A 26,134-nucleotide genomic window follows, 5' to 3' on the forward strand; every position below is an offset into this window, starting at 1 on the left:
TTACACCCAAATCTCCCAGGCAAGGACTGTAATTACTATCACAGCCTGTCTGACACAAAATTATGTAGTAACGAATGGCAACTGCTCACTGGGACGGATGTGGATCAGTAGACAAAAGGAGAGGATGAACGAATTGAAACCTGTAGCTGTTCAGAGAGGCAGCGGGAGGATAAGCACAGAAACACATTTAGGATTCAGTTCTCCAGGGAGGGTTTGTTAGCAGAGACACGCTCCCACTCAGCACACAAAACCAGGTGCCACAGTGCATTTCAGTGCACAGTTGTCTTGTGCAATCACAGCCTCCTGCAACGCTGTTCCCAATTCCAGCACATCGGGGCAACATTTCTGCACACACGTTAGCATTGCTGAGCAGGCATCTGTTGTGCGCTCCCAAAACGTTTGTATTCCTCTAACGTGGGCATTTCTGAATATTTTGCCACAGCATGAATGGGAAATGTGACCTTTTCAGATATAGACACTCCACCGTGATGCACCGTGGTGAGAAATTCCAGCTATCACAAGATAGTACCGTAACAATGTGACATGGGTAGGTAACTATTTCCATTGCCTTCTTCTTAGTGCCAATCAACTTATGCTCCACTTTCAACAAATTCTTCTTTTTGCTTTTTCTACCCGTCTGCTCCCAGACTTTTTTAGCCCATGGTTTGTATAGTTTTCCATGCATCCAAGGCAATAAAACATTTGCCATACCTTCAGGTGCCAGTTAACCTTACTGAATGTCCACTGGTAGAACTCAGAAGAGCAGAGTGGACCAAATGAAATGGCTGATATGCAATGGCTAATATTCACCCAGATTCTGAAGACAAGAAACCTCATTTGGCTACAAAGCTGCAGTTCACACGATTATTTCTGCTGATTTCCTCCTACTTCCGCTTTTAATTTCCCTTTCCTACTTTTGTTTTCTACTTCTCTCTACTTCATGTTTCAGGTCTTGTTTCAGATGGGTGCCATTTGTGATGTAAAGTCAGCCCAGTAACGGGACTGCATATGTGTCACGCACACGCTCCTTCACTGAACAAAACTGAAATATTAGAAGCAAATTAATGATAACATTCAACATTAGATCTCAAAGCTGAGGCAGTAATTACTGTTTTGTTGACTAGAAACCTAAAAAGTAGTAAAGGACAGAGTGATTTGACCTACACTTAATGCAGAAACTGGAGTGTGATGCTCAGTGAATTGGTAATTGTAGTTACACAGCAGCTGCCATCTGACCCAAGGCTCCTATTTAAAATTTAAATACTGTTTAACATATATCCCAGAGATGTCAGTTTTGATGTAGTGGATTCCTTCCAGGTGTTAAGAATGAACTCCTACTATGGGAACTTTTCCTTGCTGTCGTAGTGGGTGAAATGCAGCCTTGAGCTGCACCAGTCAGATGCACTCTCTCTTAATCACCCTGCTTCTTCCTGCTTACAGCACACATCACTTCACAGGTGCTCTTTCCAGAGTTCACCCCAAAACTTCCATCTCTACATTTCCTGGATCCATACTACACATAACCCTTGCTTATCCAAATGTTTCCATGCCTCCTTCTCTTGGTACATTTGGTCTCTGCTACACAACCCCCTCCCTAGGGCTGATTTTGTCACAGTCAAGAACCATGCTGTACAAACTGCAATTACTTAAAGGATGAAAAACACTTTTGTGAGTGTTTTGAGACCAAATTGCTGTAAAGTCCTCCAATATCACTGCATCATCTGAGAACCCCCAAAGAGAGGATACAGCTTAAAACCACGTAGGGGATGATTCCACCCTCTGAACGGTTTACCTTTCTCTCTTTCTGGTTTTCTTTCTTCTGACCTTTAGGATTGTCTAACACCGGAATGCAGTTTCTTCACAAATGCTGCAGAGCTGGGAAAATAAAATAAAAAAAATAACCAAACAGGTGAATGTAAGCTGAATTTTCAGGCTTCGTCACCTCCCTGCCTATATGCACAGCTAGTCCTGGCCCAAGACGAGCAGCCTTCCAGAGCACCTGCTTGTTCCCACTTACCAGCCATTTCAGATGGGATGTGCCATGAGCACCCTGCTTCACCACATCTTACTAAAGCAGGTGAAATTTTAGCAAAGAGCCCAGACTCCTCCTGCAGCTTATGTCACAGGAGGACAGTAATTAGCAGCATTCAAATCAAGCAAAACCTACTGTAATACTTACAAGGTGTTACCTTTAAACAGACACTTCACTAGCAATATGGGAAATCCTTCTGCTCCCAAAATCAACATGCACCTCTGCTTCCGCTGCTTAGCATAATCTGAAGGCAGCTCGTTCATTCCTTTTGTCCTCACAGCCATAAGTCTAGATAGGAAAAAAAAATGTTCTATAGCCTGATGGAGGAAATCGAGAATCAAGCTAGTGTGCTTCGTTCTGAAATAAAAAACGAGAAGTTTTCTGAGCACACACCTATGAGATCCTTATGCAGCCGAAGAGTGAGGGAGGAATAGTTTAATGGGTCTAGTCCACAGCCTAGAAACAATTTGCTATGAGATTATTTTAAGTTTCCTAAGTCTATCAAACTGGCAAATTTACCCACATGTTGTACACAGAAATGAGCCTGATGTAGTTGTGGAGCTGCTCCAACACAACCAACCAGAAACTCCCCACACCAAGCACTTTCTGTCCTTGCTCAGCCAAACACAGCTTATTTCTGTGATTCTAAAATCTCTCTCTTTTTTTTTTTTTCTTTTTTTTTTTAATACCTAGACTTCAGTGAAGATCACAGGCTTGAGTTTCAAATCTTGGAAGCATCTAGAGAAGGGAAGAGAAAAAATAAAAAAGGCCAACACAGTTGGCAGTTTGGGTGGTATTAAAAAAAAAACCACAGAGTATTCAGGCAGAGCGTAGTGAGAATAGTGGTTTGGAAATACAACCCTAAAGGAAGAGTCTCCAGAGAAACAATGGGAAAGGAATAAATAAAAAGAAAGTTATAAATTCATCTATTTGCTCTTCCCTGACCCTTGCTTTTACTCCTCTTCACAGCAACTACCCTGGGAAAGGCACAATGCCTTCCCCTGTCACAATATTGAGAAAAATTGAAATGGGGAAGAAAGACCACCAGATGCTTTATTGTCTTAGGCGTTTCCACATAATTAGCCGGGAATAAAGGTCCTCTGCATGGTTTCATTGCGCTGAATGAACTTGGATATTGCTACACAGTAGTGTGTTTTATGATTCATGCTCTGTTATCCAGTGGCTTTTTGAAAACTGCCAGCTACTTTATCACTGACGGCCAAGCCTGGGCCTGGAACTTAAAATGCAGCAATGCAAAGTTAACTGTGCATGACAGATGTCCATGAAATTGTTTAACACACGCACGCATGCACACCCCACACACACAGCTCTGTCTCCAGCCCCTCTCTCTCTCACTGCGAGGTCAATGTCGTGACAAAATAGAAATAATAGAAATAAAACCCAGTTACCGCAAAAGAAATCCCTGTGTGCTCCCAAAGTGGCCATGAGCAGCAGCCCCCCGAGCTCTCCCTCCGGTCAGGAAACTCAGGGCTGAGGGCTCAGGGTTGTAAATTTCCTCCGGGCTTCTCAGAACCTGCAAAGTTGTACTGTGGGAGCACTACCTCCAGGAAAGAGATCCACGGGGCCTAACTGCCTCCCTTAACACCTCATTCTACATTGATCTCTGTGGCAGAGGGTCTCACAAGTTCCACGAGTGCTCCTGCCCTGAGGATAAACCCAGCCAATGTCGTGGTGACACCTTGCAAGAGGGGCCCAGGAAAATGCCAGAAGCAGCATGTCTGTCCACTGGCTGTGCGTGGGAAGCTGCTGGTGCTGGTGTCATCTTTTGGGAAGCACGGGTGTCTCCGACCTGCTTGTCAAGCCCCATGGCACCAAGTGGGAGGGGGGCAAGCATATCCCTCTCCTTTCTTTGCCTTCCATGAACAGCTCTATTGATTGCAATTGGGTTATTAGCATGGGAAGGTGGTACCGAATGTGAATGGAAGTGACAGCAGCAAGGCAAAAGAAAGAGAATAGTGAATTGGCTCCCCCCAGAAAGAGAGGGGAGAAGCCCCCTGACCCTGCCTGGACTTGCTTTGTATTCTGGGATGGACGAGCCCTGGCCCTGCTGGCTGCTCAGATGGGCAGGGAACAAATCCTGAGAACCCCAGTGCACACAGCCAACCGAGGGTCGTAGGGTGGGATGGATCTGTCCCACCACAGAAATCACCTGCAATAAATGGAACATGCAGAAAGAAAATTCAACTAAGGTACAAGACAGAGAAGGATAGGGTCCCCATTTCCTTATGTTGAAACAAGTAGTTTCTGCTGACTTCATGTAATTTTGCAAAGGAAGCAAAAGTACTGCTACAAGGGACGCTGGGCCCTTCTGGCCTGATTTACTCTGCTTTGAGATTTGGGTTTGTGCACGGTGCCCAGTCTGTAGCGAGGTAAATATAATCCCACCCCTCCAAGTGAGCCACAGAGCTCAGTGGGACTCTGACGGTCTGCATGCCTGCCCAGGCGCGGGGGTGCATGCGGCCGGTGGGTGGCCCGCTCAACATTTTGGTGGATGTTTCATTCCCACCCCTTTTACTACGACCCTGGTCAGGCCACTTTTATGCCAGTGACAGCTTCATGAAGCACAAAACATGGAGCAATACATGGCATGAAATTGGCAACAAAGCCGAGCAAAAGAAGGAACAATTCTCTGGCAGGATGTGATCACAGTATGGCTGATTGGATCTGGAAGCAGATGCCAGCAGCGGGTATTGTCCTGGTGACTGAAAAGACATGACCCCCGAGGTACAGAAGACAACGAGGCCCTCCTTATGAACCACAGGGGGAGGGGAGAGGAGGTGAAACCAATGAATAAATCAGGCGATGGAAACGGGAGAAAAGAAAATGCTAAAGAGGACTTTTATGGGGAGCGAGGCAGCTCAATGCGCAATAGCTCTACCTCCCCAGCTAGCTGAACACTTTCTCAGACAATGGCTTTTTAACAGATGGGAGCCCCGCTGAAAGGGGCCAAGTTGTGTGCGGTTGAGAATCCCTGTTTGTTTAGTCTGCAGCTCGGGCAGGTGTCTGCAGAAAGGCGATCCAGCAGGTTAAGTGTCTCAGAGGCATTTAACACAGGCGAGCGGGTGTATGGAGGAGGACTGGTTTCACAGGCAGGGCACTGATCTTGTTAGACTTGTGTGTGAAGCCCTGGGGATGGAGAGGAAAAAAGCAACCTCTTTTTTCCTTTTCTTTTAAGGACAGATTTTCTCGTGCTGTGGCAATCAGGCCCTAGCAATAAACGCTGCTGCTGAGGCCGTCTCATTTCACAGACACTGACAGGGCACGAAACATCACAGCTTGCAATGTCACAACTCTGTGCTCCTGCGGGCGTTCGATCCTTTTCCCCTTCTCTTACAATACATTTGAAAATCCAGCTGTTAACAGTACTGCTTTCTGAATGGGCTGCTTCATCTATTTCTGTGTTTACCAGAGGTCTTCGAAATTCCTCTCACACAGCTCCTGACCTCAGCGATAGGGAATTATCCTCTGCAGTAAGAGAGATGTTGCCGTTCTGGTTGGTTATGGCTGATGTCTCACTGAAAGAGCAGGGGATCCCACCAACATTTCCCTTGCATGGTGAGAGATGGAACTGGTTGCACAGTCTGGTTGCACAGTTGCAAAGTCTGGCCCTTTGCTCTCTTTGTCCAGCCTCCAAGTGTTTGCTGATACACTTCCTAGCACCCACAATGGGAGAGTTTTCTTGCCAGATCCTACCCAAAATGGCCAAGTTATAACAGAATGGCCTGTGCCAGGAACACGAAGCCTGGGGACTAAGGTAGGAAAGAAAAATAGTCAGCACTATGCCTGAGTGCCAATGGGGATGTCACCTCCTCTCACACTGAACCACAACAATCGCTGTAACCCCGAATTTCACAAAACCTTACAATTTTTAAGGTTGGAAAAGACCACAAAGATTATCTAGTCCAACCACCAACCCACCATGCCCACTATGTCCCTCGGTGCCACACCTCCATGGTTCTTGCACACTTCCAGAGCTGGTGATTCCCTCTCTTCCCTGGGTGTTCCACCACTTCAAGCGACCAAAGGACAGGAAAAAGGGCCACCACCAAATGAAGCTATGTCTGATCCATATGGTGATGGTCTTGGTTTCTACATGCCTGCCCAGTAAGACGGTCATCCTAGTTTAGGCATTTCAAATTCCTCTTTTACCAATTCCTATGTTGTCTTGCTGCCTTACTCGCCCTAAAGCTTCTCCATTGTCGTGGCTCACAGTGGGTATAAGAATGCTGCTCTTACTCTATCAGAGCAGCCCTCCAGAGAATAAATAGGTATCATTAATTTTAGGGGCTGGAGGTAGCATTGTGGTTGCATTATTCAAACAGTGACTTTTGGCCCCAGGGCCCTTTCTCCTACACCTCCAGGTCTGTTTTTTATTAAAAGAGGGAAAGGAAAGCTCAGTTCCTATATGGATGGTGTTGCTGCATGGCTACTGAGCCCATTCATAAGAAATCTGCAAAGACATTTCAAAGCAACGCTCACTAAATCAAAAGCTTCATTTCCTCCTTTCTACTTAAAAAAAAAAAAAAAACAAAAAAAAAAACCCAACAAAAACAATCCTGTCTCTGGCAGAATTGCTTAAATGCTATAAAATATTAACCTCCACAGATTGTTACATATGCAATTCGATTTCTGATACCTATTTTCTGGCAACAAAACCAGGGTCTTCAACTAGCAGTCTAGACACAAAGGTCTTTCTAGATAATTTCCAGCCTGTAAAACCTTTGATTTGAATATTTCTGTTACAAAGTTAAGCATTCTTCTTCAAAGCATCTAAGGACAATGCTAATGCTCTTTCTGAATTTCCCTCTTCCCATTTAGTTATCTTTGTACTATTCATTTTTAGAGGCTTAGCCGGAGTTTATGCGGCATTAGTATTCATAGGCACATGCTAATTTACTGGTATGTTCAGATACCTAAGTGGGTTTTTTCAAATGAAACAGAGGGGATTAGATCTAGATCACTTGCTCTGAAGAAAAGTTGTAACGAGCCTCAACTTTCTTTTCTTTTCAACACGGAATCAATTACTATAACAAAAGTTTGTATTCCACCCCAAAAAACACAAGCATTAATCTGCTGCAGTCCTGCAAAAAGGGAAAATAACATATCCTGGTTTGCCCCCCTCCTCCTTCCCCACGGCTCTCGGTACAGAGGCTGCAGCTGAGGGCAGGCAGCGATGCAGCTTTACCCGGCTGCTGCACTCACCGGGGAGCAGCGTGTGCTCCTCGCCTGCGCTTCCATGGGCACAGAAATGTGCTTAAACCCACGCATGTGGCTGTGAGAAACTCGTGCAAAAGCATTTTCTGGCAGCACATTCAGCATGTGGTTCGAGAGGAGCCACGCTGCATCTTTGACTCTGCTTTTCGCTTTGTAACTCAGATTTTGAATGCTACTACTCTTAAGTATATTAACATCTGAAAGTCAGCTCAAACGTTCATCGCTTTTTCCTGTATTTTCTGTTTGGAAACGAGAGAACTACCTTCTCCAAATCCAGTTATGTTGTGAATTTGATTTGGAATATGTAATCCTCCATGACACAGTAATTAAGTTAAACAGGGTGCGAGCAAACCCTTTGCTGCGCCTTCAGACCGCCGGAGCTTCGAGCCCGGCCCTCCCACCTCCGCTCCACCAGCCCTGCGTGCCTCTGGGCCGCAGCCATACAGCCATACAGCCACCGGCATCAGTGCTGTGCTTCTTTGGATGCCCTCCAGCGGCCGAGACAGCCGCGCTGCCAGCTTTGCTGTGCTGCAGCAGGAGCAGAGAGCAGCCTGTGCAGACTGGCACCTCCATGAAAAAAGCCCATGTCCAGAGGGCGAGGACTCACCCCAAACAAGCAATGCGTGTACAGCGCCCTGCCCTGCAAATGAAGGGGATTTGCAAGCAAAGCTGCTAGCTGTTCTACACCACTGGCCTCTGCACTCTTGGGCATACTTAATTGTGTCCTCCTGTACAACCCAGGGACTCGTTCTCCCTTGGGAGTCTAAAATTACAGCTGTTGTTTGGCACCAAACTTGGAGAACTTGCCCTCCTGGAATGTAAATGTCTTGCAGCAAGCTGCAGCACAGTTCATTACATCGTGCACACACAATACAAAATCCGATATTCCTGAGAGGATAATGAAGAACACTCTCTCTTTTGGTTTGCATCAGTTTGAAATACCTCTGCTTGCCTTTTCCAAGTACTGAAATAGTTAATCTTTAACCCTGTGTACATTCAGAGCGGCTCCTTATTGACCTCAGCCATTGAAATCACTGTATGGCAGGGCTATCTGAAGCAGTTCGTCCAAACAATATTTGTCACTCATCTTTCCATTAGAACCATACAGTCATTGAGGTTGGAAAAGACCACAAGAATCACTACAGCCAACCACTAACCCATACCCACCATGCCCACTAACCACGTCCCTCAGTGCCATGTCTCCATGATTCCTGAACACCTTGCCACCTCCCCTGGGGAGCCTGTTCCAATGCATCACCACTCTTCCTGGGAAGAAGTTTTTCCTAATATCCAGAACTTAACAACTTAAAGCTACTATCTGTCATCCTACTGCTGTTACCTGGGAGAAGAGGCTGATCCCGCCTTGCCACAATCTCCTTTCAGGCCGTTGTAGAGTGCAATAACGTCTCCCCTGAGCCTCCTGATCTTTAGAGTGAACAACTGCAGTTCTTTCAGTCACTCCCCATAAGACCCTTATGTGCTCCAGACCCTGCACGGCTCTGTTGCCCTTCTCTGAACACCCTCCAGGGCTTCAATACCTTTCCAATTTGAAGTTTCCAATCTGTATGTGTTGGTACTTCACACAGTATTTGGGCATCTGACTCAGAAGAGCTTCCCTGAGGCAGACGTGAACAGGTGGGTTGAAGAAGAAAAGCAGGTCCTGAGTTCATGCCACTGCCCTGCTGCTTCAGCAGTCCTCTCCAGCAGCTGTGGGTTTCCTGCAGGCTTTGCATTGCTTTGGCTTCTGTCTATGCAAGGCTCAGAAGGCCCTGAACGCACGTTGGCCCTTTTGTAAACTGGTTTAGGAAGGCAGAGTGCTTGATAGATTGAGGCATCCAATGCTGCTTGTTTAGCAAGGAATGCTCTCTTAATTTCTTATTGTTGTGCATGAGATTTAGTGCAGATCCTTTAATTTAAATGTCAGAATGTGAGCAGTAATTTATTTCCATAAAATGAAAAGCAATAAAGTCAAATATATTAAGCTCTGGCTGCGAGAGCTCAGATTATACAATTTATAATTGTTTAAAAAAAAAAAAAAACAGCAAAAAACTACACCACAAAGGATGAGTTATTGTCACTCACTTAAGCATTTGATTCAGGGCTGGTGAAAGCAGCCACAAGAGAGAAAAAAAAAGAAGAGAAAGAAAGAAGAGCAGGAGGAGCCAAAGTATGTGGGATACCAAAAGGTCCTTACGGGCAGCACTGCCAGCTGCACGGCCCAGGGCCCTGCCACTGTGCAAGCTGCAGGATGTTGGCATTCTCCATAACTGCTTCTTACCTTTGTTATTGTCACTAGTAATTAAGACATTGAAAGCTCCTAGTTCTGACTGTAGCGCAGGGTGATTGGCCTTGCAGCCTTTCCTCATCTCACACCAAGAATCAACAGGCAACTTGGACCTCAATTTGTGCATTATGCCCTTAAAATTACATTCTCTGGCACCTGATGAAACATATAAGGGAACAAGACTCTTTTTCTCTGAGTAGCAGAGAAGATCGTTTTTCAGTCCCCAGCACCTGAAACAGCAGAGACCTGGTCCTCTGTATACATCACTGCTGATAAAACTCACAATTGCAATGTGAAGGGGGATTCAGGTGGTGATTATCTGAGCCAAATCAAGAAGGACTACACATAGAAGCAAAGGTGAATGATGAAAACACGTTTCTGAAGGCAGGGTGGTACTGCAGCTGCCAGCTGCACCAGGACTCAAGAATGTAGAGCTCTAATCCGTGTTCTGTCAAGCCGTCTCTAATACAACCATCAGTAATGGGGAATATCTAAATTACCCTTGCAAAACCTTGGCTTTGGAGAAAGTGTGTAGACACTGAAAAGCACATTATAATCCTGTCCTTTCTTCCTTCAAACGTACAGTTCTCACTGTCAGTATTTAAGGAACACATGAGAGCCATACCTCAGGACAAAACCACCAGAAACAGCTTTCCAAAATTCTGCCGTATATCACAGCTAGAGAAATTACAGAGACCAACAGCAGCCACTGAGGCTGAACTGAAGAACCCACATTCTGGGGGCAGCACATCTTCTGCTAAGCCTCCCCATGTCCGTGCCTTCTGCTTCTTTTCGGGAAAGCAAACCACAAACCTTCCCGGCTCCACATGGTCATTGGAGCTGGCTTGTGCCGGTACAGTGTGTTATTATTTTGGGACAGAGTGGCTGGAAAGCTGCACAGAGGAAAAGGATCTGGGGGTGTTAGTCAACAGCTGGCTGAACACGAGCCAGCAGTGTGCCCAGGTGGCAAAAAAGGCCAAAGGCATCCTGGCTTGTGTCAGAAATACTGCAACCAGCATAAGCAGGGAGGTGATTATCCCTCTGGACACAGCTCTGGTGAGGCTGCATCTCAAGCGCTGTGTTCAAGAAAGACATCAAGGCCCTGGAGCATTTCCATAGAAAGGAACGGAACTGTGCAGGGTCTGGAGCACATAAGGGTCTTACAAGGAGCAGCTGAGGGAGCTGTGATCATTCACTCTGAAGAAGAGGAGGCTCAGGGGAGACCTTATGGCTCCATGACTGTGACCCCACATCTCTGAGACTGTGGCAAGGTGGGGGGGTCTGCCTCTTATCCCAGGTAATAGCAATAGGATGACAGGTAATTTAAGTTGCATAAGGGGAGGTTCAGGTTGGATATTAGGAAACATCTACTCTCAGGAAGAGTGGTGGTGCATTGGAACAGGCTCCCCAGGGAGGTGGTGGAGTCACCATCCCTGGAGGTATTCAAGAACCATGGAGATGTGGCACTGAGGGACATGATCAGTGGGCATGGTGGGGATGGGTTGGTGATTGGACTTGAGGATCCTAGTGGTCTTTTCCAATCTTGATGGTTCAGTGAATCTATGATTCTATTTTTTGTCCTTTGACACAGCAGTGGCTGTTGCAGCAGAAAGGTAATTTGGCTGCAAGAAAGGCTTTGGCAAAACCTGGCTGCTCTACGTGGTGAGACAGGGAGGTTACAACCATAAGCGCTTACAAGGACTGGCAGCATGGAGTGCTAAGTGTTGAGAACTACCTGGTTTCCTTGCAGTCTCCACCTCAGACAGGATGGAGAGCTTTCACAGCAGCTTCTCCAATACTACTTAATGCCATCACTCACAGACTTCAATGAAGCCTGAACACCAGCATTCACCTCAGGCAGGAGGCACACCTCCTTTTTGCTAACTCCTAATGTATTCATTGCCTTATTTTCATACATGCTGATTGAATAGCGATTTATCCCTCTGGTGCGAGGCTGGTCCTTCCATACTAAATGTGAAATCTTTATTCCAACCAATGTCTAAATCATTGTTTTCTGGCGGCGCAGATCATGTGGCAGAGATTATTAATAGCTCTGGTCTCTACACCACTTGACACGGCGCTCCAGCTGTCATTCTGCTCCCTGGCTCGTATGATTCTTGCACTGGTGAAGTGCCAGGCTCGGGCCGAGCCCATCAGTCACTGTCAGGCGGCACCCGGTGATGAATAGCCCCGCAAGCGCCGTGGCGGGCCCAGCTCCCGTTCACACGCGCCTGACTTTCAGCAGCTCCGGCCCGCCAGCTGAGGCTGGGCCTGCCGAGGTGGGCTGCGGCGACCTGGAAAGAGCACCTCCCGCACCCCGGATTAGTTAAAAATGAAACAAATCCTAATGCGATCATGTCACTAATTATGCATTTAATTCAGTTATGAGGAGCTAATGGCTCCCTCAGTGACAGCTTTCACTGCTAAAAGGCAATTCATTCCTGAAACTGAGAAATCTAATTACACAAAATGCTTCGTCCTAATCCTTTCAAAGAATAATCTTATTTGTAGACATTAACATCCCAGATGCTGCTGCTGTTTGTCCATTATGACAGTGTTTGTCCTGAATAATGTATAAATAGCTCTTTCTGGACAGTTGCATGTCACTAAATCAATACAATTTGCTGCCTTCTGTTACATTAAGTCAGCCTGGGCAAGCTGGAGAAAATTAACCTTTTGTTTCCCACTCAAAAGGGCCTTTGAAATTAGAAACAAGAAAGGGTTGGAGGGCCTATGGGAATCATGAGATCTCTTTTTTTAAGCTCGCAAAAGCATTCAGCAGAACTGCAGGCTGGTGATGGATCTGCCTTCCGAAATACTGGCGACACATTGCCAGGCAGCAGAGAAGGCACAAAAGGGAAAATGGTGCCTTCCTTTCTCATCTCTTCCTTAAACGTTTCACGTTTCTTTTACCAAAGCAGCTTAATTACAGTAAACTCCCACTGTAGTGCTTTGTTGTCAAGGGAACAGTGCTGCTGCTGAGCTGTTCCTAACCAGTTGTCGTGGCACACACTGTAAGTAAGGTAACATCCCTGCTGTGTGGCTCTCTAAACAAAAAGCCCTTCCGACAGATGAAATATCCTACAGAGTAAGATGTCTTTTCCTTACACTGCATGTAACTGAAAAGATGAGCTGAAGACACACATCTTCAAACAGAAGTACCACCAAATCATAGAATTACTTTGGCTGGATGAAACCTTAAAGACCATCTAGATCCAACCCCCCTGCCACAGGCAGGCTTGCCAACTTGTGACCGCTGACATCCACCAAATCAGGCTGCCCAGGACCCCAAATGCGGAGACGGATTTCCATCTTGTAGCCTATTTATTTCGTACATCCTAACTGCCTTCATCTATTTCTCTCCCCTAGGTCTACTAAAAGAGTTCCAAACTTCCATGGGATATGCCAGTAGTAGCTCAAGGGACACTCTGAGGATTTATCAAATCTCATCCTTATGGAAGGCTCCAGAACGTATGTTTTGCAAATCACGAACTCAGGACCCACTGAAAGCTCCCTCTCAGCCTTTGCCAGGCACTAGGAGGGTAGCTGAGCAGTGCTCAGGGTGGAGGAGAGGGCTCTGTGTGAACTCATTACCAAACCCATTCTTCAATTCAAAGTAAGCACGAAGGGTACGTACTCAATGTTCCACTATAAAGCTATTAGGAAACGAAGCTCTTGGAAAAAGTCCAGCACTAAGAAATTATGTCCAAGCTCCTTGCAGAGTAGTAGTGACACCTTCAGCTCTTATTTTCTCTCTGTGTGTCCATTCAGGCAGCCGAAGAGCAATGGCACTAATTCACTGCCTTCCTGAAACAGCACTGAGGGAACTTGGCAAGCAGAAGGTCTGGGGGCAAATTACAAAGTGATCTGCTACCCAAGAAAGTGCAGAGAGTGAGTGAGAAGATATCAAGGTTCTCAACTGTGATTTGACATGCTGTTTGGGCTCTGACTGTATATTGGACTCTTGCTGTATTCCTGTGATTTTCCATGGAGACAGCCAGATCTGCAGGGGCTGGGGGACACAGACACATGGTTATGTCAGGTCAGCACTTTCCACATGTATTAAACGTATTTAAAATATTCACTGTATCCATTTGAATATTTTTAGGGGGATTAATTGTTCAAATCTAAAAAGTTTATGCCACTCTAATGGACTACTAATGGAAGAAGCTTTTTAAAAAAGCACTGCATTGTTCTGAGCCCAGACTGTGACCCAGCCACCAGGTATAATACATACCAGTATCTATCTTACCCTGTGAAATTTAGATTGCAAATCCATTATGATAGAGTCTGTGTCTTTATGTATTGTGCACTGCTGAGCAAGCTCACAAAGCTCAATAAATAATAAATGGTAGGAACTTGACCTTGAATATTAAACGTGATCTGAACGATTCTTGGCCTGGGATTTCAGGATCCTTTTTCCCCCGGTAGCTTTGCCGCGGGCAGCTGTGACGGAACAGAGAAGCTACCCCTGCATTCTTGTAGGGTTGGGTCTGATCTTGACCTGTGTCAGCTGTTTCACGTGCTGACAAAACAAGAGGGATGGCACTGTCCACTCTAGTGGCTGGTAGGGGATGCCAACGCAGGCAGCTCACCACTGCCAACCTCATCCACGGAGTTCCCCACTCCTGTCTGCATGGCAGACTTGTCTTGTGTGAGCTCACTCAGGCAGGAAACCACGTATGTCAAATCATCCTGAGAATACTATTTCCCCTTCACCATCTCAAACGTAATTCCTGCATTAGTTGAAGGAAGACAGTGATAAAATGCGCAAGAACCGCTTGCTGGCCACAGTGGTTACAGTCAGTGCCTGGAACCTCATTTGGAGAACAGGATATCGCAAGGTTACTAATTTATTGCTGGCAGTGAAGAGGCCACATAGAAAGGGCTTCATTGCATCTCTTATGATAAATAACAGTGCCCTCCCTGCTTAGTCAGGAACTACTGCTTAGTGGTGGGTTTAGTTTTCATTTAATTAAACAAATCAGACACAGTCTCTGGTTTCTGGTAAGGAAAGACCACAGAAACTGGCAGACGCAGAGTTGGGAGGGAGAGGAGGCAAATCGTGATATATTTTCCTTCCCAAAGGAGTCATAGGTCTTCAGAAAAGCCTTTTCACCCCTCATCACATAAACTGCCATGTCTTATGGCACGGACAACAGAGCTGGCCAGATGAGAGAACCATGTCCACTACTGTAGGTGTGGAATTAGAGATCCAGAACGGAGAGGAAAGCATAGGTATGTAGATATGTATTACATCACCAAGTCTGTCTCCTGATTAAAAAGGGCACTGCCATTGTATCAACAGGAATAAGACGAAAATCCTTTGAATCGCAGAATCGTTAAGGTTGAAAAAGACCACTAAGATCATTATGTCCAACTGTCCATCTACAACCACTATTGTCCCCTAAATCATGTCCCTAAGTACTATATATCCGTCCTTTCCCTGAATACCTTTGGGGATGGTGACTCCATCATCTGGATAGCCTGTTCAGCACTTGACCACTCTTTCTGAGAGAAAATGTTTCCTAATATCCAACATGAACTTCCCCTGGTGCAACTTAAGGCCACTTCCTCTCATCCTATTGCTAGTTACACAGGAGCAGAAGCTGACCCACCACCTCACCATAACCTCCATTCAGGCAGTTGTAGAGAGCAACAACGTGTCCCTTGAGCCTCCTCTTCTCCAGACTGAACAATCCCAGTTCCCTCAGTCACTCCTCGTGAGACTTGTGCTCCAGACCCTTCACAGCTCCACTGCCCTTCTCTACCAGCCTTTTGAGTTTCCAGTCAAGGAAAGAGCTGAGCCCATCCTACCAAAGGGGAAAACACAGAGCGGCATCCTAGCAGGGCACACACGTGCCAAGGGATCACTTCAGGGATAAACAAGCCAGGGAACACAAGTTCCTGACCTTTTGCCTCAGGGATGCTGTTCTTTTGTTTCCCAAGTGAGCTTTGGCTTTATCTACTGTTATCATCAAGCATCTGAAATGAAAAATGAGCATCATAAAGCATTTCTCAACTAAGTCCTATTGTCACAATCTGGAATAGTTTCCAAGAGGAAAATCCATCACAATGCCATTTACGAAGGAAGTGATTAATATATTCTTTTTATATTCTAAAATATACCTATAGAAAGTGGCTGGTTACTGGCTACAGCACCATAGTTTTCACCTGTATTTTCATGTATTCTACATGTTTGGGTTTTTTTCTTTTTGCTGTGAGATTATTTAGCAGTCAGCAAGAAGAAAATCATTGTAAACTCAACACTCCTTATGAGAATGGAACAAATAGCATCAGTTTCAGAACTATCAAAAAACTACAGAACCGTGTAAGAACAACCTTTAAAATTTAAATAAATAAGTGTTACATTACCACTTATCCAAGGATCAGAGCAACAACATTTCAGCTCAGAATAACAAGGTAACCTCAAGCAGCACTGAGGGGCTTTGTCCCTTGCAATCCTGTGTTGAGCACATTGCTTGCACTGCACACTCCAAACACCAGAGGTACCTCAGAAGTTGCATGAGCAGCACCTGAAGAGTTAGAGGCTCAGGAAAGACAGCATCTAGCAGGTCACCATCAGCTCTGCTCTGCACTTAGCTCACTGCAACATTTGTGCCTGCCTGAGCAGGCCTGGGTGGTCAGGCAGAAAACTCAGCTGAGCAGCAGGGCTCGGGCACCCCTCCATCACTGTCACTAAGTGAAACAGAGGATCCTTACATCATTTCATTTACTATTTCAATGATTACATAGATCATTGCCTTCTCATTGTTTCAGTGATAGATTTAATTAACTTCCAATTAATCACAGAGGGTGATATTTAATGCTCGGCCCTGCACCAAGCACAGTGTCACAGACCAGAGAATCTATTTTGAAGGCTTCAATAATCAAGAGGTCATGGAAGATAGATGTTGCTCACCAAAAAAAGAGAGAGAGGGAAGATAAATTTGTGCGTCTGCTCTGCTCTAGCTAACTGTTTTAGGATAATCGTTTCACATCCAAATTATAACTTTCCAAAAGGTCCACCCATGCACAAAGCCAGATAAAAAGGAGGAGGCAGGGGGCAGGTAATAGGGTCATCTTAGAGACTCCATAGGGCTGTAATTCCTATCTGAAGGCAGCAGCAGCAGCATTTGCAGCTGCAGTGGTTAAAGACCTGACAAATTAGAGGAATTTTCTGTTGGATGGAACTTTTTTTTTTTTTTTAAACTAAACCCAAATCAATGACAAAAAGAAGAGTTTCATCCCATTAGGAGTGATTATATGCAGCATAAACCCTAAATCTCATCTGCTGCCTTTCTAGTGGCAGGGTGTCAATGTCAGGCTGTATGCCAGTGGTCTTTTAGAACGGTTTCCCAAGGCCCCTGTTAGAAATAAAAAAAATGCCTACAGGCACAATGCCTAACAGAACTAACCATTTGGTCTGAAAGAAAAGACAACAGCATTGAGATGAGGCAGTAACGAGAACCCAGAGAATCTGGAAGGACCAGAAAGAAAGAGGAAACCAGCTCTGGCTTGAAGAAGCCATTGGATTTGGGACATTATCCATGAGATATGTCAAGAAGTTCCTGAGAAAGGGGAAGGCTCAGACAGAGAGGTCAGATGGGCTGGGGCAGCAATGTAGAAAGTCATGCACGCACTGAACTTACCCTTGCTGCGATCATAGAATCACCAGGGTTGGAAAAGATCTCTCAGATCCCCAAGTCTAACCACCAACCCATCCCCACCATACCAATTAACCATGTCTCTCAGTGCCGCATCCATATGGCTGTTGAACTCCCCAAGGGATCCACCTTCATCACCTTCCTGGGCAGCCTGTGCCAGTACCTCATTGCTCTGAGAAGAAGTTTTGCCTAATATCCAACTGGAACCTCAACGGGAGGCCAGCCCATCCTCGGTTGCTCACTCATGCTGGCCTCAGACCAAGCAGGTCCCTGCACCACTACTTTCCTCTTTGCCTACAGAGACACACCGTCTACTTCCAGCTTCAGTACCTGTCTTTCATTCCACAAAGAGCCATGGGAGAGGAAGAATGCTCCCAGATCCTTTAACCAGCAAAACACCTAAGCCCTTCCTGTCTGGGGCAACTGTTCCACAGTGTATAAAGCATAAGCAAATACAGCAAGAAAGAAAGAAGCAAGTCTGTGCTTGTGGAGAAATCTTCCCGTAAGGACTTCTCCCATGTGGGCAGTCCTGGCCAACCTGACACTGCGATAGTAAATTCAGCAGTGTGCATGTGTGTGCATGTGCGAGTGGGACAGAAGCACAGCAGGAAAGCTTCTAACAAATGCAGAGTATGATTCTTCCCTCTCCTTTCCTATGGCTAATCTCTGAGTGCAAAGTAATTATCTTTCTCATGACTTTAAATCTCTCTCTCTGGTATATTCTTGCCTGTCCGACATGACTTTACAGCTCCTTCATCTGGCACACAGCTGGCATGCCTCACGGTGGATTCCTCTAAAGAGTGATTTAAAGTTGCTTTCCATCAGTGTAAAACTAATGAGCAAGAAACATCTTGACACATGGTAACTGTAAGCAACACACTTGGTCAGCTGTGCACAAGAAAGACACCCTCACTTAAGGCTTTCCAACTGTTCCTGTACAAGCACTCACAAAGCTCAAAGCTCAGGATGCTTATTTATTGGTATCTTCACTTACCCAGGTGTCTCTTTTCAGATAGACACTCCACATTTCCAATACATCTTTCCATCTGGAAGCGCTGCTTCTCTCCCCCTCTGTTTCTAGAGATGCACTGAAACTGATCACAGTTTTAAATCACAGGACATGCTGACTGCTTTTAGTTTTGCAAAATAAAAATCTTAAAACAAGTTTTTTTAAAAATAAATAAATAATAATCAACCTGAAGCTTTTTCTGTAGCCCTGAGCACCAGGGTATCTCGGCACCCTGTCCCAACAGGATGAACACAGCCTGCTAGCTTCACCAGTGTGATCCTGGATTTACCTCAGCTGAACCAAAACACTGTGAAATTATTTCAGATTTACACAGGCATACATGAGAAGAGAGTTTTGACCCCATCCAATTTATTTTCATTTCTCCCCTGTGAAACAGAGAAGCCTGAGCGTAAATGAAACCTCAAGCCAGTCTTTTCTAACACAAATAACTAAAGCTAGACACCAAGCAGGCTCAGGCCTTTAAAGATAAGCATCCCCATTTACTTTACCTCCATCTAAATAACAGTTTGTCGGCGTTTCAAGGATTCGGCTCACTTGAAAGCCAGCTTCATATTTAGAATCTAGATGTGATTTTGTGGTCATTTTCAAAACCATGAATGCAACTGAGGTGATACTCACTACTGGAACTCAGTATTTAACAGCTGAGCGTTTGAAACTCCATGCCTCATGGCCACATTTTTCATAGCCAAAATTTACATTATCTGTAACATATTCTTTAAACACAAAATCATCTGTGGAGAGAGAATGTCTTCCCCTATGTAAGATCACTCAGTAAATTCTTGTGGAGCACTAAGACTCTCTAAGGCAAATGTTTCTGTCTTACTTGAATATACATAAGGCAAGGCTTGTATGATTCCAGCCAGATGTAGTTGTGGGAAACAAAACAAACACCACAGAAAGAAGCCTTTACTCACAAATGATCCAAAGATAAATGGAAGAACAACTTTTGTGCCTGAAAGTTTGTGTGCTTTTTCCAAAACATAACAGACTTCCTGGAAAGAGGATCCCAAGCCTGCAGGACCATACTCTCCAAGCAGGCCAACATGAGTAAACCAACACCAAACTCACAGGCATTTTCTTTCAAACACTGTCATTCACAAGTCCTTGGTCTACTGTATGCCCTCCTTCTCACTGCATCCTGAACCTTAATTACAAGTAAACGCTTTATCTCTTTCTTGCAGATTAATACTTTGCTATTGCCTTTCTTGTATCAATGTATGAGGCTTTCTTTTTTTTTCTGCTCCCCAAAGAGCATTTCCCATTCCCAAAAACAATTCCTTGCCTCCTAGGTCCGCACAGACAAATGGATCATCTTCTGCATTCCCCAACACCATGGGAAAAATACTTGCTCTGTCTCCCGCATGAACAACAGCGCTGACTGCAGAGCGCAGTGACATACTTGAACTTCTCCCACTCTTTAAGATCTCCGTCTATGCCAACCGCAATGCTCACCACAAAATTGCCAAAGAAAAGCAAACAAAAATCAGTTCCTCCCCAGTCTTGTCTTTCTGCCTCATTACAGGAAGCACTTCCTCAAAAGAAACTCAAGTCAGAAATTAAATATACGCAGGGAAAGTGAGGACAGGCATGTTAGCAAATGTGTGGGCACATACCCATGCACACCATGCTGTGCAGGTGTGTTGCTTTGTCACTGTACAGCTGGCAACAGTCTAACAATGAGTCTGCGGTAGCGGAGCACCCTTCATTTGTCTCCTGGCCACAATCCCTCTGAAACACTGGAGAATTAACAGACATTTCTACTACAACTCCAAAATACTTACTGCACAAACACATCAGGATACTCTAAAAATGAAGCAGATATAAACCTACTTCCTAGCAAAGCAGCATCGCTGCCTGCTGGAGGACACGACTGCTAGTTCGTACAAACATGCGATCTCGGTTTGAGCAGGATAGCACTGGTGCAGTGCTGTTCCCTGAAGGCTGAGCGTCTGCTGCCTGGACTTGGCCTTGCTGATAGAAGTCTTGCTGCTTCCTTAAAAATGTCCAGTGATACCGGAAAAGATGAATTGCTGGTCTGATTTAAAGCAGTTGTAAATCTTTCTAGCTGTCTACCTCTCCATTTACTTTCAGAGGTTACAAAACACCCAGGGATTGAGGAAGACATCTGTGGAGCTGAAGGCTCCTGTACACACACTCAGTGAGGAGAAGCACCAGAGGTCCTAGGCAGCTGGATTCCACTAACTTTGAGAGCTTAGGACTCAATCTCTTCCTCCAGACTATTGAGATGGAGCTTTTCAACATCCCCATCACCTTACATTAAAGTCCCTACAGTCTTAATAAGGTGCAATTTTGCTTTACTGCACCTTGCATCTCTACTGAATTAAGACCTCTTACACTGGTGCACTCATTGTAACAAAAAATTAAATATATTTCTATATATTCATGTGGTCACCCTCCCTAGCAAATAACAAACAAGAGGGCATCTGCCGACAGCGCCTTGATGGATTTCAATCTTGCAACCTCTGCGTCTCTGCCTCTGACTGCATCAGCTTATTTGGCCTAATTAACCTGAGTTTTCCTTGCTCAACAGAAATCATCCCCATGAAAAAGACATAGCTTGCAGATTCTGAGAAGGGTTTTTCTGTTTTGAAATATGAATGAGAACATGCTCCAGGCCATCTGGAGCTGCCCTTAGTAAATTCCAAAATGGATTTATTACAAATTAAAAAGAAATTTTGGAAGTACATATTTTTCAGATCATTCTAGTGTCTACATACAGCTTGAGACTGCAGAAGTGTGGTGCTGTGCAGTCAATATTCGAACAAAGGTTCCCCCCAAAAATCTTTCTCCACTTCTAACGATTAACCCTAAGGGCTGGGCTATTGGTGTTTGCCTGTAGCAACAGATATCATGGCTTCTCAAAGACAGACTTGTTCTCACATTGAAATAAGCATCACAGATAATTAATGTCTGGAAAGCATTTGCCACGTTCCAGTGAGGAATAGGTGTAACCATGAAAGAAGTCAGAAGGACCCCACTTGCACAACTCAAAAAAATAGGTTTTCATCCTAGCTGGGTTCCCTCACACCATCAGGCAATGCATTGCAGAGAACAGAGACCTCATTTACCACTGTCCAAAGCAACTGCAGACCCAGAAGCAGCATACCAAACATGTGCAACACTCAATACAGTTGTTGTAAAAGCAAGAATGGCACTGCTAATGAGATCTGAGCAAGCTGCTCCCTATGGTGATGAACCAAACTACTTGGGGACTTCAGCAGCACACACCACAGTGTGACACAGCTGTCCCTCAAGGGCTGCTCCTGGGACATTTGTTTCCTATACTTGTTTGTTGGAAATCTGCTTATTCCATGTAACCTGCCAGTCTAGCAGCAGGCACTGGGAGTTATCACCCAGTTCAATAACAATGGCAGGCTTGTTTCTTTGCTTGCCTGTTGTCAGGAGCAGAATTAGGTGTTTTAAGCAGAAAGGAGAGAAATAAGATGGTGGGAGAATGACCCTCCTACACTTTGTTGCTGCAGGAGCAAGAGATTTAAACTGGCAATTTTAAAAGCATAGCTCTGTTAAATAAATAATCCAAGAAATTGGGAAAGCTGATTTTCTAGTCAAAGAACAAACTCATTTCTGAGTAGTTTCATTCACTTGGGAATAGTGCATATTTAATAGGAAAGAAATACCTACCAAAGCCCACATGCAAGATTTACATTCGACTGAATGAAAAGGAATACTGAAAAGAATTGCTACATTTTGGTGGAAATCTTCAGCTTTCAGTATTTGTGAATTTAGGAACACTTTAATTTTCAAAGAGCTTTCACTGAGGCATGGCAATCCCCTAAAAAAAAAAAAAAAAGAAAAAGCAAACTTGCTGAAAAAAAATTAATTTCCAGTGGTTCTGTTCTATTCCCTCAGGTCTTTAAAAATCTCAGATTGAAATGGATGAATATGCAAGTGCCACTTATTGATGGCCTCCCACAAGCAGTGAAATCCTTTGAAATCATTGTGGAGGTAATTGTAAAAGAAGTTATATGCATAAAATTACTTCTCTGGTGCAATACGGATCATAAATCAGTTCACAATCAATCTATCCACAACTATTTCAATCTAGAAGATTTAAAAATATGTATCTATACATAAATACCTAAAGTTGAATGATTAGTAACATAGGGACAAGCGATTGGAAAATGATTTCTCTCTTAATGTGATGCTACACAAAGGAGCTGTAGAATATTTTCATACTCATTGGATTTAACACAGCAACTTGCTGGCTGATGGGTTTTGTATTACCTAATTAAACCAACATGGTGAAAACGTTAGGCCAACCCTAGCCATAGTGGTGACTGGGCTTGATTACAAATGAAACAAAATATTCTTTTATTTTTCCTTTACAAGTCTTGAAAGTCAAGAAGGCATCTGTGCAGAAACGTAGGCTCTCAGCGCTTTGCCTTCTCATTCAGTGTCACACCTTTACTGGTTTTAAAGAGCTGGCTCACAGCTGGGAGAAAGAGAAGAGAAGGCATCAGTTACAGATCAGTCAGACCACTGGTAACTGAGAGAAAGCTGTGTGCTCCTGAATAGCTGGCATGCTACACATCACCGACAGCACCTGTGTGGGGTTGAAGCCACATAGTAGTAGGGGTTGGAAGGGACCTCCAGAGATCCCCAGCCCAACCTCCTGCTGGAGCAGATCCCTGCAGCAGGTCACACAGGAAAGCCTCCAGGTGTTCTGAGTATCTCCAGAAAAGCAGACTCCATGACTGCACTGGGCAGCTGTTCAGTGCTTGTCACCCTCACAGGAAGCTTCTTCCTCACGTTCGTATGGAATTCCTGCGTTCCAATCTGTGCCCATTGCCTCCATCCCTGCACAGCACAGAACAGAGCCTGGCCCCACCCGCATGATTTCCACCCGCTAGATATTGATAAGCACTGATCAGATCCATTCTCAGCCTTCTCTTCTCCAGGCTGAACACCCCCAGCTCTCTCAGTCCTTCCCCATGCAGAAGATGCTCCAGGCCCCGATCATCTTTGTTGCTCTCCACTGGACTCCTCCTAGAAGATCCTTGTATTTTTGAACTGGGGAGCCCAGAACTGCACTCAGTATTCCAGATATGTCCTCATGAGGGCACTTCCCAGCTAATCCCATAAAAATTCCATACAAATACAAATCCCATAAAAAACCAAAATGATGTGTTCTGTTGAACAACTCCTACGAAACAAAATACAAGGATTGTTGGAACAGGCTGCACAGGAGGTGGTGGATCCCCATCCCTGGAGGATTTCAAAAAAGGGCAGATTCAGCACTGAGGGATGTGGTCAGTGGGCATGGGTGATGGTTGCACTTGATGGCCTTGGAGATCTTTCCAACCTTAACAGTTTGGTTCTACAATTTTTCAGAGTTCACAAAAAGGATTGGCGGGGTCAGCCGAGAAATATGGAGCAGGTATGTCCAAGTAAGGTCCACACCTAACTTTTACTTCCTCCCAAGGAAAAACCTTACAGTAAGGCCCTAGATCAATTGCTTCATTTTATAAGTAGGAAAATATTTCAAAATGTGAAATAAATATATTCAATGGCCACTAAGCTTTACAGAAAAAAAAGACTCTGCAAAAAGATATTTCCAAAGGACAACACAAGCAGATTCCGACTGTGTTCACATACTTAGAATAACAGTAGGTGAAATACATTATTAGTGACCGTTGATGTTGACTTTTACATTTTCCAAGGGTAAGGTTTATGACTAATGAGTCCCACAGTACCCCCATGTTACAAGAAATAACACCATTATAATATCAAAGCAGTAACCAGAGTACAGAGCAGAGTGCAATACAAAGCTGAAGTGGAATCGTGCTTACACTGTGGGTTTTCTCCCCTCTGCTTTAAAGAGATTAGTTTTTAAATTAAAAATGAAGACGGTTGCTTTTCACCTCAAAAGCGATCTGGAAAATTGCCTCTAACCTACCTACGTTTCCCTGCCTCGTACACAGAATGGGAACACGTCGCTTCCCTTCGTCTCACAAAGCATCCTCCTGCACTGTCAAACAGATGCTGTGCACCAGCAGCCGTGGTCTACAAAGCATTGGTCGTGTTCCCCAAGTCAGTGACAGGATTTTGCTCCTCGGGCTCCCTGACCTCTACATTTAGGAATGGATGTGGTCTTTCTGTGCAGAAATGGCTGGTTCTTGCTTCTGGCTTTTCAAACTACAGGATCTCAGCTTTTAAAATAAATTTGGTGGGAGGCACCGACCACTTGGAGCAAGCACTAAAGGATCCTACCACAACTTCTTTGTGTTTGTGGGCGCTTTTTTGTTGTCGTTAGGACAAAGAAAACAAACTCTAATTTTTCTGTGATCCAGTTTTGGAAGCTGAAGTGGTTTTGAACATTAAGCATGATATGGGTAAAGCTGTTTAACAGAAAAAGCCTTTTTCCATCTCACCACATTCAATGTCAGAAAGGCAAAAAAGCAAAGCCATGCGAGTAGAAAGTTTTCACTGAGTATATTACATTGCTAATACTGTGATAAAATACCAACAGGAATGAGCATTCCTTTTAAATTTTTTCACTGTTATCAACATGATCCTCACATTGGAAAGCTGAAAAGGGTCATAAGTAGACGTGTGCTCTGCGTACATGCGTATCTTGCTGATCTCCCAGGTAAGTTAAAGTGGGAGAAAACTCACGCTCACAGCTGACATAGCTCTGACACTAAATCTCAGTAACACAGAATCTCTCAGAGGCACCACAGCACGCCACAGGGCATGAATATCCACAGAAATTAAATACACACGTTGCATCCAGCAAAACCTCTAATCCAGCTAAATGCTTCCCATTTGTTCCATCACCTGGCCGACACTCACTGCTTTACACGGGCAGCTCCTCAGAATGCAGCTTTCCTTCCTTAGTTAACTTGACAGTGGCTCAGCTGAACAAATAAATTGTTTCAGTTCACTATTTTTATCTTGGGTTCATATCCACACCCAGAGATCACTCCTTCCCACCTCCTCTTGCTGCAGTGCTTTCCCAGCTACTCCTTACAGCAGGGCAGGGGAGCTCCGAACATCCTGTCCCAGCCTTTCCCAGGGGCTGCCCTGCTTTCCTACTTCTCAGAAAGAGAGAAAAGCAGGAAAACACATCCAGCTGGTATGGATGTATGTCTTCCCTTTTTTTTGCATTTTTATTTCTTTTCCTTTAACTAAGTTTTCAAAGTGTTTGTACATCAAAACATGACTTGGCTGCTTCACGTGATTTTCCTTTATCCCAACTCAGAGGCTACCAATGAGCACCACAACTCTTCAGAAGGAAGCTGTAATTGCTGCTTAAATTACTAACATCCACAACAGCATCAGATCAGACACCTCTGACAAAGTCAATCAGCTGTTGCCCTTTTGCAGCATGTCCTTCTCACAGCATTATCTCCTCAGTACACTTTAAGAGGCTGTTACATTCACCCACAAGATTCAAATGATCTCCAATTTTAAAATACTGGTGTCTTAGCTAAGAATATAGTGAGAACAAGGGCATTCTGCTAGATTTCTACCTCTCATCAACTGATTCTTCTCCACAGCATCTCTCCTCATGCACACACTCAGGGTTCATTTCTCTGTTGACAGAAGGAAGCAGAGTGTTGCTGAGCTTGTTTCATCACTGCAAAAGAAGCTGTCATTTCTAACAGCTGCAAACACGGCAAGCAAATTAACAAGACAAATTAACCAAAACACCAGGTGTGATCCATCTACCAGTTCACATGACTGACATGCATCTCCACCCACCTACTATTACCTTAATGAAGATGCCATAAAAACTCCTAGTTACCTCAATGAAGATGCAATAAAAAATCCTAGTTACTTAAAAGTCAGTAATTAGTATGGTTTAAGCATGTATAAACTAAAAGCTGTCAGGCCGTGCGCCC

The 26,134-nt window shown here is 44.6% G+C and overlaps 1 long non-coding RNA gene across 1 annotated transcript; it reads right to left on the reverse strand.

Moving 5' to 3' along the window:
• Window positions 1–1,786: 1,786 nt before the first annotated feature.
• LOC128080356 (uncharacterized) lies at window positions 1,787–25,857 on the reverse strand. The gene is made up of 3 exons (XR_008206619.1): window positions 25,763–25,857; window positions 2,180–2,320; window positions 1,787–1,875 (listed from the first exon to the last, which is right to left on the reverse strand). It is a non-coding gene; the product is annotated as an uncharacterized LOC128080356 (long non-coding RNA).
• Window positions 25,858–26,134: the final 277 nt, after the last annotated feature.

Source organism: Tympanuchus pallidicinctus, unplaced genomic scaffold (genome assembly GCF_026119805.1).
Source record: "Tympanuchus pallidicinctus isolate F22 unplaced genomic scaffold, pur_lepc_1.0 scaffold2, whole genome shotgun sequence".
Lineage (NCBI taxonomy): Eukaryota > Metazoa > Chordata > Aves > Galliformes > Phasianidae > Tympanuchus > Tympanuchus pallidicinctus.